We start from the raw sequence: 14180 nt of genomic DNA on the forward strand, positions 1-14180 counted from the left end.
TCTGAAACTTGCATTTTATCTGAGATGTAAATGCATAGTATGCCGTGTTCAGAGCAGAACACTCAACTGTCACTTATTCTCAACACCTTGAAAAGCAGTAATTCTGCTTTCCTTGCTATTCACTGCAAAGAGAGGCTTCTCTAAGGTTGAGAATTGCATTTATCTAAAGAAATCACTATAGATATTTGCAAGACAGGTTGATGCTATGCTATGTCGTTTTAATTAAATGACATTAGTCAGTTCTTCCATGGGGCTTGCGACTTCCCTAGCTATGTGTTTTTGATATGGATATCAGTGTCAGATATGGGATTTTTTCTACTGAGGTATTCTCAAATCTAATCAGAGAAAGATTATGTACTCGAATAACTGATCTGCCACAATTACCCTGGTACTTTGCATGGAAGGTTAAAACTAATGTTCATATACAGTTTTTAAATGAAAGTTGGGAAGTAAGAGTCAAATTTCTTTTACTAATTCCAGTGTATAAGAATACTAATGCATGAGTTCTGTCTGTGTTTTGCTCTGATTTTGATACAGTGATCTAAAATTACAAGCAGTCTAATACAATGACTATAAATCATTTCTATTTCAAGTGAAATTTTGGTATTTCATGATGGAATGTGACGTTTTAAAAAATAAAGTTTTTCCTTCTCTAGTTACTTTGGATTAAAGTGTTTTATTACAGTAATGGCAACCAAACTAGGCCATTGCTCTTTCTCCAAATAATGTTTTAAACAAATCTGTAAAGATTAAGGTGACTGTATATTTTTGCTTTTGTTTCTAGACCCACTACTCATGTGTGTGTGTGTGTGTGTGTGTGTGTGTGTGTGTGTGTGTGTGTGCATGTGTGTTTCTGCCTGCCTGCTAGTATCATACAAATTTTGTTACTTTTGCTCTGCATTACATTTTGATGGCAGGTATTGCTTTCAAGTCATCATTACTCTTTCTACTTAAAACTGTGGGAGTTGGGGCTTCATGTGAATTTTCAAATTTCTTTTCAATCTCTTTAAAAAATATATCATAATATTCTTAATGTATCACGATGGATCTGTGCATCACATTTGGTCATATGGTCATTTTCACAATATTTTTCATGCTAACTACTGAACATGAGTGGTCTTTCTCTTAGTGTCTTTATTCTTTTTTCTCTAGTGTTTGAAGCTTTCATTGTAAAATTTTTCACTACTTTTCCTAGGCTTATTAGTCTTGTTTGTTCTTTAAAACCATTAAGAATGGAATCTTTCCTTATATCTTTCTTGGCAAATATCTTAATGGCATTTAGAAAAGATATTCATTCATCAAATTGTTTTCTCATGTAGTTGTTAGTGTCTGAAGGTATAAGGTCATCCTATCCAATAGAAAACTATTTTACTTTCCCAATCTTGTTAACATCTCTTTCTTTTGTTTTAATTTTGCAGCTAATTCTATGTGTAGTGAAACATTTTAATATAAAGATAATGTGAATCCTCCAAACCTCCCAATTTAGAGAAATGCTGTCAGTTTTATATCCATATAGTGCAACATTGAACATAGTATTGGTGTCATGTCTTTGTTATTCTTTTGTATGCTCATTCAGTTCATATAGTCTTCAGAGTTTTTATCATCAAGTCATAATAACCTTTGTCAAATGACTTTTCTGGATATATTGTAATAATTGTGGAATTTTTGTTTTTAAGTTTTTGTGTGTTTTATTACATTTATTATTTTTCATATTTTCCTTGTTTACTGGATTAGATTTGCTTTCTTTTACCAACTTAACAGGAGATATAAGTTTCTGGAAGAAGGAAACCAAATTGAAATTTAAAAAATGGTTTCCAAAGTGGCTATAAAAGTTTGCATTCCCACCAACAGTGGAGGAGTATTTCCCTTGCTCCACATCCTCTCCAACATAATCTGTCTTCAGTGTTTTTTATCTTAGCCATTCTGAAGAGAATGTTTAGTTCTCTTAATGTCTCTTTTATTCAGTTACATCCATATGTTTAATATTTCTTCTTGTCTTCTGATTTGAGGCCTAGACTGCTAGATAGATAATTTAAAATATATGTCAGGTAAACTTCAAATGTATATTAATGGTCCAAATTTAATGTATAGTTTTTCTCTGCATATATCTTCACCTTAAAGTTAATAGCATCATCATCATTATTATTATTTTATATCTAAATTATTAATTTAATATACATAATAGTTAAAGCAATAAAACTGAGCAATTATATAAGTCTACCATTTAAGAAGAGATTGGAAGGAGTCATCACATGCAGAAAGGAAGAGACAAACTATAATGTTGCTAAAATTGATTTCCAAATAAATACTATAAGCTGGAAAATTGTCCATTTTCATGACAGTGAAATAAAAACAAGCTGAGTTCTAATTCAAATATATACACACACACTCTATTAGGTAAGTACAGTTTTTTAATGAAAATAGGTTGAAAGACTCTCACAGTGTTTATTATTTGCATTGAAATTACACAGTGGTAAAGAGATGGAGGGATCATTAGCTTGACATTTATACGTCTTTTAATATATTGTTAAGAATATTATCATGCCATAGTTTTAATATGGAAAACAGACCAAGATGTTTTAACTTTAAGAATTATTTTTATTTATTGGTTTACTTTTATTTTTGTATCATAGTCAGAAATGGCTCACTACAGTAAACAATAGGTTCCTTAAACAGATAGAGGCACCTATAGAGTAACAGAGTAGTTACCCACACAGCTGGGTAGAACTTATGGCACTGTAGCTGACAGCAAGCACTGACTAAATGGAAGGAATCATCATTTCACTAAGACAGCAAATAGAATTAATGAAAACTAAACCTAACATCTGTCTTATTTTTAACAGAAAATTATAATCTCTAATCTACAGAGTAAAGCTACATATCCTATACAAGATTTCCCAAACTTTTGTTTTTGAAAGGAAACAAATTGAAAGAATTAAGGAAACATGTAAATATACATTGTGTCACCGACAACTAAAGGAAGATAGATTTCAATCAATTTAACATGATAGGGGACCACTAGAAACTTGTAAAATATTAAGTTAAATGAGATTAAATAGCATAAATTGAAGATAAAAAATCCATTTTAAGTCATTATAACAGTATTTTTAAAACTGCCATTATTATAACAAGTCAAAATTATGCACCATATATAACTATAATCAGATTAAAATAAAATAACCATTGACATATTTGAGTAGTCATAAATTATATGTAGTATACTTTTTGTGTTGCACACCATTCAGAAGTATTAATTATGAACTTCTACACATACTTTTTTAAAATAACAGGAATACTTTAAATATTATAAGCAAACCATACCAAATATAAATGGAAAAGTAAGATCAGAAGATAAATGGATTTTGAAATTTGAAATGTAGAAGATGGGATTGAAAAATAATGCTAGACACGGTACTTTGTGAAGGAAAGGATCAATTTGAAGATGAACAATTGGATCTAGATGATACCTTACAGGATGTAAAATTTTAGAGAATGAGTGTTTTGTGGCTTAGCCGGGAGTTTGGAACAAGAGGCAGTGGGAGAAATAAAAGAATGCACACACAGATAAAATCAAGGACATCATGAAGAAGAGATTCCTTAAATGAGATATGCCATTATTCACAATAAGTCCTAGCTGGAAAGACAGGTTAGTCTTGGATCAAGCCTCCTGAGTTTCCAGCACCAAAGCTGCACAGCATGTGGCAAATTGTCCTTCTTTGGCTGGAAGCTGTTGGATGAAGGCTTTCCTTGTTTCTCCTTGTCTCTGTCCTCTGGATTTGTAAACAAATTTGGGGCATTTGTGAGAATTTTTTCAACATACCTTATATATGCTTAAACTTTTAGTCTAAGCAAAATGCTGGAAATAAGAGGAGGAAGAGGAGGGTGAGAAGGATAAGGAACTGTCCCTCTCAGATATAGAGGAGACATAACTATCTGAAAAGCAGAAATGCAATTTGACATATTTGAGAAAATCAAATGCTTTGACAGCAATTAAGTATAATGATGACAATCATGATGATGATAAAGCAGGAGGAAATGAACATTTTTAAAAGAAAGTGTCTGGTGCTTTTCCAATTTGATATTTAAAATACTTGATGGACATTGTGAGTCAGTCTTTGATAGTACAGGATGAATTACTCAATTCAAAATGTGAATAAAGGATTTCTTATTTGATAAAAGTTTAAATTTGCATCTTTAATATACTCATAAATATTTTTCTCAATTTAAAATGAAACATAAAATGACCAACTGCCTAAATGGTTTAATGTAAAAGAAGAATTGTCACAGTAGTGCTAAGCTAAATAGCTTCTAGACATGATTTACCTGCCTTTGATGTGTCAATCATGGTAGATGGCATTTAAATTTACTCCTAAAGTTCTGATAGCTGCCCTGCTACATGGATACACTCTGGCAATTGGGCTTCTTGTCTCAGTCGGTAGAGCATGGGAATCTTTTTTTTTTTTTTTTTTTTTTTTGTCTTTTTTTGGAGCTGAGGATCAAACCCAGGGTCTTGCGCTTGCTAGACAAGTGCTCTACCATTGAGCTAAATCCCCAACCTTGAGCATGGGAATCTTAATCCCAGGGTCATGGGTTTCAGGCCCACATTGGGCGCCAGATATTGGTGAAACTACTAAGGCCACTCCACATAGTTAAAAGGGAGGTTTATTTTGTGTGGTAACTTACAAATGAAGGGATAGGTAACAGGGTCGGGTAAAGGTGTGGTGTAGTCCCACAGTGTTCTTTGGAGAACTCTGCTGGGTCTACCTCCAGTGTCCAGGGTCCAGGAACCAAGAGAGCTGTGCATCTGGATCTCATGTCTTCAGTGTCCACTCTCAGCCCCGCCTTGTAGGCGTGACCATCACCAATGCCTCAGTGGGGCTTGGAATTTCTAGGTCAAAGCTGGAATGGCTACCCACTACACTGAAGCCATTCCCAAAGCAACCAGGAGTCTGAAGAAGCCACCAAATGAAACTACCATATTGAAACAGGGCCTTAGAAATTAGAGTTCTTACTTAATATGTCTCCATTAGTTGTAGTTTTCTAGAGGAAATATATCAGAAGAAAAATAGCCAGCTCAGACCTAGAAACCATGGCCTCTGATAACAGGAGAAAGCTCATTTCCTAGTTTAAGTAATCCCAAGTACATTGTTAAATGTGTGCCTGTATAGATATATGTCTGCTTAGCTGAGTTTATAAAATATGAAGTATATGTACCCAAATACAACACACCTACAAGGAGTATGGTTTTTCTCTTTAAACAAACAGGTCATGGGACCCACAACTAGACTCTATGGACATCTTATCTGGTAACAAATTTTGACAGATAGAAGCTGATGGTGTCATTTGGAGATGAATTCTTATTGTATACTTAGGCATCATTCTCTTTGTGATTCTTTTTTATCCTTGGCTCTTTAGGAGCCAATTTGTAGACTGAGCCAATTTCTGGATCTTTGTGAGCCTGGTGGTCTTTTTTAAATTTTTTTTTCTGATAAATTTCTTTTTTTTTCTAATAATGTGGACTTCATTTCAAAATATATGTGACAAATAAATTTAAATTAATTGCTCTTTTAGCACCAATTGATAGAAACCTGAAAAGGCATGGAGAATGGGTATGTCTGGAGATATCTGAAACTATTCAGATAATTGTACATACAACTTCACTTAGGGAATGTGGTGGTTTGATTGAAAAAGGACCCATAGGGTCACAGGAAGTGGAATAATTAGGAGGAGTGTCCTTGTTGGAGGAAAGGGGTCAATGGGGGTGGTCCTTGGGGTTTCTAAAGCCCAAGCCAGGCCCAGGGTTACTCTTTCTTCCTGCTGCTTGCTGAGTTGGAGGCAGAACTCTCAGCTTTTTCTCCAGCACCATGTCAGCCTGTGTGCCTCCATGTTTTCGACCATGATGGCAATGGTCTAACACTCTGAAAGGTAAACCAGCCCCAGTTAAATGCTTTCCTCTGTAAGAGTTGCTGTGGTCATAGGGTCTCTTCACAAAAATAGAAACACTGACTAGACCGGGGTATCCTAGAGAATTTTGACTATTGTTCAAGGCAGATGCTTTTGTTCTTGTCATACTGCCTAGTGACAGGAAGTTCCATGATTTGGTCCAACTGTTGTTGTTGTTGTTGTTTTTTTTTTTTTTTTTTCTTTTACTAGTAATTGGCCTGGGTGTCTGTGGCCAATTTTTGTCCTTTTTGGTTCATATTGTTTTCCCAGAGAATTTATTTTTCAGGTTTGTATGTTTAAGTTGTTATGTTTTGTTTGCTTGTTTGTTTCTTCTGATTTAATTTGTCTTATTGGAAGGCTTATCATTTCTCTCTGGGGTAAAATGGTGTCTTGGCATTTTCTAATTCCTTTATGTACCAAGGACTAGAATTTATGAATATATTAAAAATGTAAATTTAACACTCCATTATTCAAAGCTTAGAGGATTGTTGTGAAGGTGGTTTTGCTTGTCATAAAGACATCAAAGATATTATCTATAAAACTGTTTAAAATAGAAAAAATGAAAAAAAAATAGTTTTTATCAGTGCCGAAGTGATGCTTTGGGATATAAAGTGCCCGCTGTGCCAGATGAGTAAGAGTATTCATATCCTTAGATTAATACGAAACCCTTGCATGGTGATGCATACTTGGGTCTGTGCAACTATGGACAGAGACAGGAAGGTTCCCTATATTCTCTGGCCAACCATTGACACCAAATCAGTGAGCTACAGAGTCAGAAGGATTGTCTTAAAGAACCAGATGAAAAGGAGTAGGTGAAAAGTTCTGACTTTGACCTCTCACCTCCACAGACATAGGGACACATGCAACCAAACATACACATGCATTTGTAACAATACGTAAATATTTTCATGAAAATATTTTCTAAACAGAAAATTTGTTCAGTCTCTAATGCTTGCAAATTGTATGATTTATTCATATAAACAAGTGGCCTCAGCTAGATATTATCTGTTTTAAATACAATTTAGATTCAACTGTTTATAGACCTAGAAAATTTATACTATCATGTTGGTCTTTTAATTAAGGTTATAGGACACAGAGATTTCTCATGAATTTGATATTGTAAGGTTATTCATAAAATAACTCACCTATTTTAAATGAAGATGGAATATTTTTTAACATCTGTATTTGGACAAGAATAAAGTTTTTCAAGGCTTTGCCATTCCGATGAGTATAAAGCATCAGGGGCTATATGACTGCTTATGTAAGCAAAACACATTCCTTCACGAATTCATGGTCTCCCTACATGGCATTTTTCCTTATTATTGTTTTCATTTATATGTGTTTAAACAAATAAATAAGCAAATAAGTAAATAACATTAGCAATCTGAGTTAGTAAACTCTCTATATACACTGTACATATCATATTATCTAACCTGAACTATCTCTATGTAAGTCTGAAAGGAACATTTCTTAGTTTTCTAAACTAATTTCAATGTAAAATTAGAATTAAAAATTTACATAAATTACATTTAATTCAAGTCATTTTCAAAATGTTTTCTAGATTGTACTGTTTATAACACATGAATACTAAGTTACATAAAATATCCAATTCATAATATGCATATATATCATATATATATCATCATTGCTAAATAAGAATTAGTAAGAATTATACATTCTAGGCTAAAATTCTTAGCATTAATGATGTGTTTATGCTTACGAATTATGAGGATCTTCTCACTGTCAATTACCAAAATGAAAGTTTTTGATATTTTTATCCTCAATTTTATTGTAAAGTACTTGGAAACAAAACACATAACTCAGAGAGTTTAGCGAGATCCAGTCTATACACTTCAGTGAACTTCTACAGAGTTAGGAGAGACATTCTCAATCCATGGAGCTAAACATTGGATTTTATATTTTAACTAACAATTATCTGTCCATGTGTTCATCCAGCACCCAAAACTGGAAAAGCCTTCGACAGAGTTAAAACTTCAAAAACGATTGCATTCATTCCTTCTTTCTATACTCCTGTGGCGTTTACCTACATTCTGTTCCTCCTCACCAACTAACTGGTAATTCTTAGTCACTTTTCTACAAAGAGATGCACATGTACAAGTTCATACAGACAAATAATGTAAAACAAATATTTAAAAATTTAATGTTACATATTTCCTATTGGAATCTGCCATTTGTGTTAGACGAATGTATTTACTTGGACTGTGATCACGCATAACTTGTTGTAGAATAAGTTATCACTTTATTTATTAAAGTACAGTCAATATTGAAATTCTGTGCTAAAATTAAAATATGAATTATATGTTAATAAACATAAAGAAAGGCTCATAAAATTCTGAGAGTTCAAGATCTAAATTTTTGCCAAGAGGAATTCCTTTATCTCATTTAGATTCGCTTATTCCTATGTTTCTATTAAAAATGAAGCAAATAATGTATGCTTCATTTTGAAGACTTTAAAGATTCTACTAGAAAGACCTTATATGTGATTTAAAAAAAACACAATATAAAATCAACATATAAAAACTAGTGTTTCTATATACCTATAACAAATGTGCTGAAACATAATAAAAATGTCACATAGATAATCCCTTCTAACCAGACAAAACACCTAGAAACAAAGCTAACAAAGAAGATAAAAGAATACCCGAATATGAACATTCAAAAAGCTGAAGAGAAGAAGTAAAACCCCAGAGCACAGGAAGATCTCAAACTCTGTGGATCAGCAGAATGAATGTATGAAATGGCTCTATTTCCAAAGTGGAATATAGATTCAACACAACCCCTTTCAAAATTTCAATGTTATAGTTTAAAAATGAGGAAAAATCATAAAATTTAAATGAAAGAAAATGGATCTTGCAATCCTTTTTTTGTTCAGATGTAAAATTGTCTTTATTCCCTATATAGCACAGTATGACAATTAGTATAACATTTACATAGAATTGGGAATTGTAAATGATCTAGAGATGATATGAAGTATGTGATAGGATTTGTATAGGTTATATTTAGCAGTACATTCACACACACACACACACACACACACACACACACACACACACACACACACTTCTCCATTTCTGTGGTTTTGTTTTCTGCAGGAATCCAGCAATCAATTGCCCACAGCTACCAAGGACTGAATGTATTACTGCAAATAAAGAAAAGGTTAGTGGAATGGTTGAGAGTATGAACTCAGCAGTCCATTTGCTTCCGTTTGATTCCTAAGACCTACACTTCCTGGCCTTGTGAACTTAGGCAGTTCTGTTATCTTTTCTTTCTATTTCCTTACTATTTATTTATTTACTTACTTACTTATTTACTTATTTACATCCTGTCTTCAATTTCCCCTCCTCCCCCTTTTGTCCACACCCACCAATCTACTCTTCCTCCATTTCTGTTCAGGAAAGGGCAGGCCTCCAATTGATATGAACAAAACATGGCATATCAATTTGTAACAGGACTAAGCACCTGCCCATGTCCTGGGCAAGGTAACCCAGTATGAGTAGAGTCCCAAATGCCAGCAAAAGAGTCAGAGATAGCCCCTGATTCTACTGTTAGGAGTCCCTGAGGAAGACCAAGGTACAGAACTGTAACATATATGCAGCGGGCCTAGGTTAGTCCCATTCAGGATTCCTGGCTGTCAATTCAGACCATCTCTGTGAGCCACTATGAGCCCAGTTTAGTTGATTCCCTGGGTTTTCTTGTGGTGTTCTTAACCCTTCTTGTGCCTATACTCTTTTATCCTCCTCTCTTGTGGAATTTCCTGAGGTATGCCTAATGTTTGGGTGTGGGTCTTCTGTTTCCACCAGCTGCTAGATGAAGTCTCTCTGATGACAACTGAGCTGGGCAACAATCTGAGTATAGTAGAATATGGTTAAGCATCATTACATTGACTTTTTTTTCTCCAATAACACTCTATTGTAGAAAACATATCTTGCTTTTACTAGTTAGTATCAATTATATATACAGGTTCTTGTTTAAATATGGGGTTTCTGTCCACTTCCTCTTTTCGGTGCTGGGATTTTTTTCTGATTCGAACCTGTGCAAGTATGATACATGCTGACACAGTCACTGTAGTTCAAACATGTATCAGTCTGATTATTTCTAGCAAACTATTTCCCAAGAGCAACCTATTACCTATGGCTTTTACAATCTATCTACCTATCTATCTTCCATATAAATTCCAGAGACTTGTTAAATGGGTTTGATAAAATGATAAAATCATCACAATTAGGATTGTGTGCTCCCAAGTCTCTCACTCTATGTATGTGGTCTAGGTGTGGCTATTTTGTTGATTCCCATCTACTACAAGAAGCTTCTCTGATGAGGGTTGAGAGACAGTCTGCTCACCATAGAAATTAGATAGCAAATAATAGACTTTTTAGGATACTGGGGTGTTCCAAGGTAGGGTAAGTAAAGTATAATACTTTAAAGAGATAAAGATTAAACTAGAACAGGAGGATAAGATGGAGAGGGGTTTTGAACGGCCAGGTAATGAAGGGAATATGGGGACTGACAACTAATACTAAAGGCTTTTGAAAAGCCATATGGACACCTACTACTGTACAGTGTCCTAAAATATAAGCATACATGAAAGAAATTTAAAAGGACTCTTGATACAATGGGGGAGAAAATGTCAAAACTAGGCACCTTATGACACCAAGTAAAACCTCTAGTCATATCAGGCATAGGTTTTATCCTGCTGAGTCATTGGAAAAAGGAGTCCCATAGATGTTTCCAAACATCATAGGTTTTATGTTACTCTCCATAATTGTACAGTCCTATTATTGATTGTATAACTTACTTATATACTCAAACTTGGAGAAATTGGGCTGGTGTCCAACTACAAACTTTACCAAAATAGAGATTTATTTGCAAAATAAACCAGTTCCACTGATACAATAGTGGAACTAATGTTATAGGAATAACAAACAACTTTTTTTTATTTGATTTAAGGCCTACTCAATGAGATTAAACCCATATGCAACACTGCTTAAGTGGCCAATAACCTGAGACAAAGTAGGTCATGGACTTATAGGAAAACCTACTACTATTATTCTGCTAAAGAAACACAGCAGAAAAGTGAACCCTAATGATATACTGCTTGCAAAGACAAATTTCAAAAGATAATAGAGCACGGGCATAGACTAGACATATACCACTATGGAATGCAGTGTAAGGATGGCAGTCACACAGTACAGACTACTGATTTTTCAAGGTGCCAAAAACAAATATTGAGAAAACTCAGCCGTTTCAAAAATGGTGCTGAGGAAACTGTATATGAGTTTTCCCATGGAGAGTAGACAGGAACTGATTGCATTTGTCTCACCAGAAAATGGTACAGACAAAATGATTTGAAAAATGTAAGTCCTGAATTTCTGATCTACAGAAAAGTTCCTCAGTAATAGCCATTGATTTATGTTTTCCTGTTTTTTTTCAGTACAGTGTTTCTCTGTGTAGCCCTGGCTGTCCTGTAACTTGGTTTTTAGGAGAGGTTGGCCTCAAATTCCAACACTGGTCAACCTCCTCCTCACAAGTGCTGGAATTAAAGGTTTGCATTACTATGCTCTGTTAAGTTAATGCCTTTTTAAATAAGTCTCTGGCAGCTGATGTTAAGTCCATCAATGTTTCAGTTAAATATGGTTCATAATGTCAGAATGAAACATTAAACAACCTATTTGTTTTAATCCTTTTTTCTCTCCTTTTTTATTTATTATATTTGTGTTTTAATTTTACACATCAGCCATGGGTTCCCCTGTGCTCCCCCCTCCCACCTTCTCTCCCACCTTCTCCCAGCCCCTCCCCTCCATTCCCATCTCCTCCTGTGCCAAGACTCCCCTGGGGTTTCAGTTTAACCTGGTGGATTCAGTACAGGCAGGTCCAGTCCCCTCTTTCCAGGCTGAGCAAAGTGTCCCTGTGTAAGCCCAAGGTTCCAAACAGCCAGCTCATTCACTAAGCATAGGTCGCGGTCCCACTGTCTGGGTGCCTCCCAAGTACAAGCTATTCAGTTGTCTCACTTATCCACAAGGCCTGATCCAGTTGGGGGCTCCACAGCCTTTGGTTCATAATTCATGTGTTTCCATTAGTTTGGCTATTATTCCCTGTGCTTTTTCAATCTTGGTCTCAACAATCCACACTCTTACAGTCCCTCCTCTTTCCGAACAATTGGACTCCTGGAGCTCCACCTGGGGCCTGGTCGAGGATCTCTGCATCCACTTCCATCAGTTATTGGATGAGAGTTCCAGCATGACAGTTAGAGTGTTTGGCCATCCCATCACCAGACTAGGTCAGATCAGGCTTTCTCTTGACCATTGCCAGTAGTCTACAGTGGATGTATCATTGTGGATTGCTTTATAATCTTAAATTTAATAATGAGTAACTTGATATGGGCAATAAATGCCATAAGAGTATTACATGATGGGAGACTAGAAAAGAAAAGAATTATATTTTCAAGAGTATTGTAAGAATGTTTCTGACTCTACTTTGGCAGTAGTCACTGACAGAAGTGTATGAAATAATTATTGTTGGCTGATGGATCAACAAGGTTTGAGTGAGGGATGCTAATGGATTGTTAAATATGGATAAACAAATGTTGAAAAGAACAATTGCACTGGAACTCTGTAGCAGATGACATCAGAGTATTGTGAGCAAATGGTTATTCATTAGCCCACCCCTTATTATTAGGACATTATCATTTCCTCTAGTGAAGATGGCAAGACACTACACAGACTGACTGGAAGGATAGCATGAACTAACATTTTAAAGGGGTGCCCTTTGACTGCTGCATCAAAAATAACTCATCAGAGAGCAAGGTTAGATCACAGAGATAGCCAGTGGTAGGATTAGGGGAAGAAAAGATCAGAAAAATGTGATCATTTAAAGATCAGAAATGAAAGGCTTTCTGATGTTAGTTATAACAAATTTGAAAAAAGAAATGTGAGCATTTGACCTACAAATAGAACAAGTTGTAATGTATTGAAACTTACCATACTTTATGAGGGATTTACTTACAGATGATAGAGTTAGGATTATCAATTATACCTACCACAAGTTCCCTGAAATGTAATAAACTTTCTGAAATAAATAAAAAACATTGTACACACCCCAAACCACATAGAAAACTATCAAGATCATAAGTTAAATGCAATCCTCTGCATATGGATTAGTGTAGAATCACAGAGACACCAGCTTAGGTGAGAGTGTTGAATTCAGGCACTCTGTTAGCCCTGCCTTCCACAATTTGAGTCTTCTGGAATGGCAAGCACCACAGATGGTCTCACAGTGTATGTGGCTTCCCAGTGAGATGATGTTCACAAGGCAGGTTGGCATGGTGTGTGAGAACAGAATGCAAGACAAAGGGAAATGCCCGCCTCCTCACACAATCCAGTTCTCTGAGGAAAATTGTGGACAGAATTAACAAGCTTCGATCTCTGCTTATGGCACATTTTCCTGTCCAGTTGCTCAATATGGGTAAAAGCAGCCAAATTTGTAAGCATAAATGAATCACTTTATTTCTCTGCTTACATGACAGAAATTTGTTTATCAACACAACCTCAATTCACCACCTTAAAGAAGAAATAGCTGGCTTATGCTGACACTGCTGAAAGCCTTTGAAATCAACTTGTACACAATACATTTTTTTCTTAAGTTTCACTAAATGAATATTCAATAAAGAACTGATTTAAAACTTACTGATTCTGTTTGGGATTACAATTTTCTCATTATTTATTGAACCAAACATGTACTTGCATTATTCTTTCACAGAAATTTGATGTCTGTAAGTGTGAGTTCAAGCATACTAGAAAGAATAGTCTGTATCTTATATCATCCTTATTCTTTCTTACTGGAATCATTGATGCTCCTTATCCAAAACCACAATTTAAGTCCCAAACCAAAATAATACTTGAAATTGTGATAAATAAAGCTTGACTTTATTAAGTTTAGCTTTCTAAAGTGAATAATAGAGAGTTCTAAAGTCACAGAATGTCAGATGACTTTTGGCTTCTAAAATTAGCTCTACAATAGATTTCCTTTGACATCATTTGAACATGAATGTTATTTAGACTATGATATAAATTACATATTATTTTAATTCATTTAGAAATTTTTATTAATTCTTTTATTTTTTGTTTTTATGTACTTCACAATGAATTGATGGCTGTTATTCTACATATGTTAAATTATAAACATGGTATTTTTATATTCATGATAAAATGGTTGATATA

This window comes from Onychomys torridus, chromosome 10, assembly GCF_903995425.1.
Source record: "Onychomys torridus chromosome 10, mOncTor1.1, whole genome shotgun sequence".
NCBI lineage: Eukaryota > Metazoa > Chordata > Mammalia > Rodentia > Cricetidae > Onychomys > Onychomys torridus.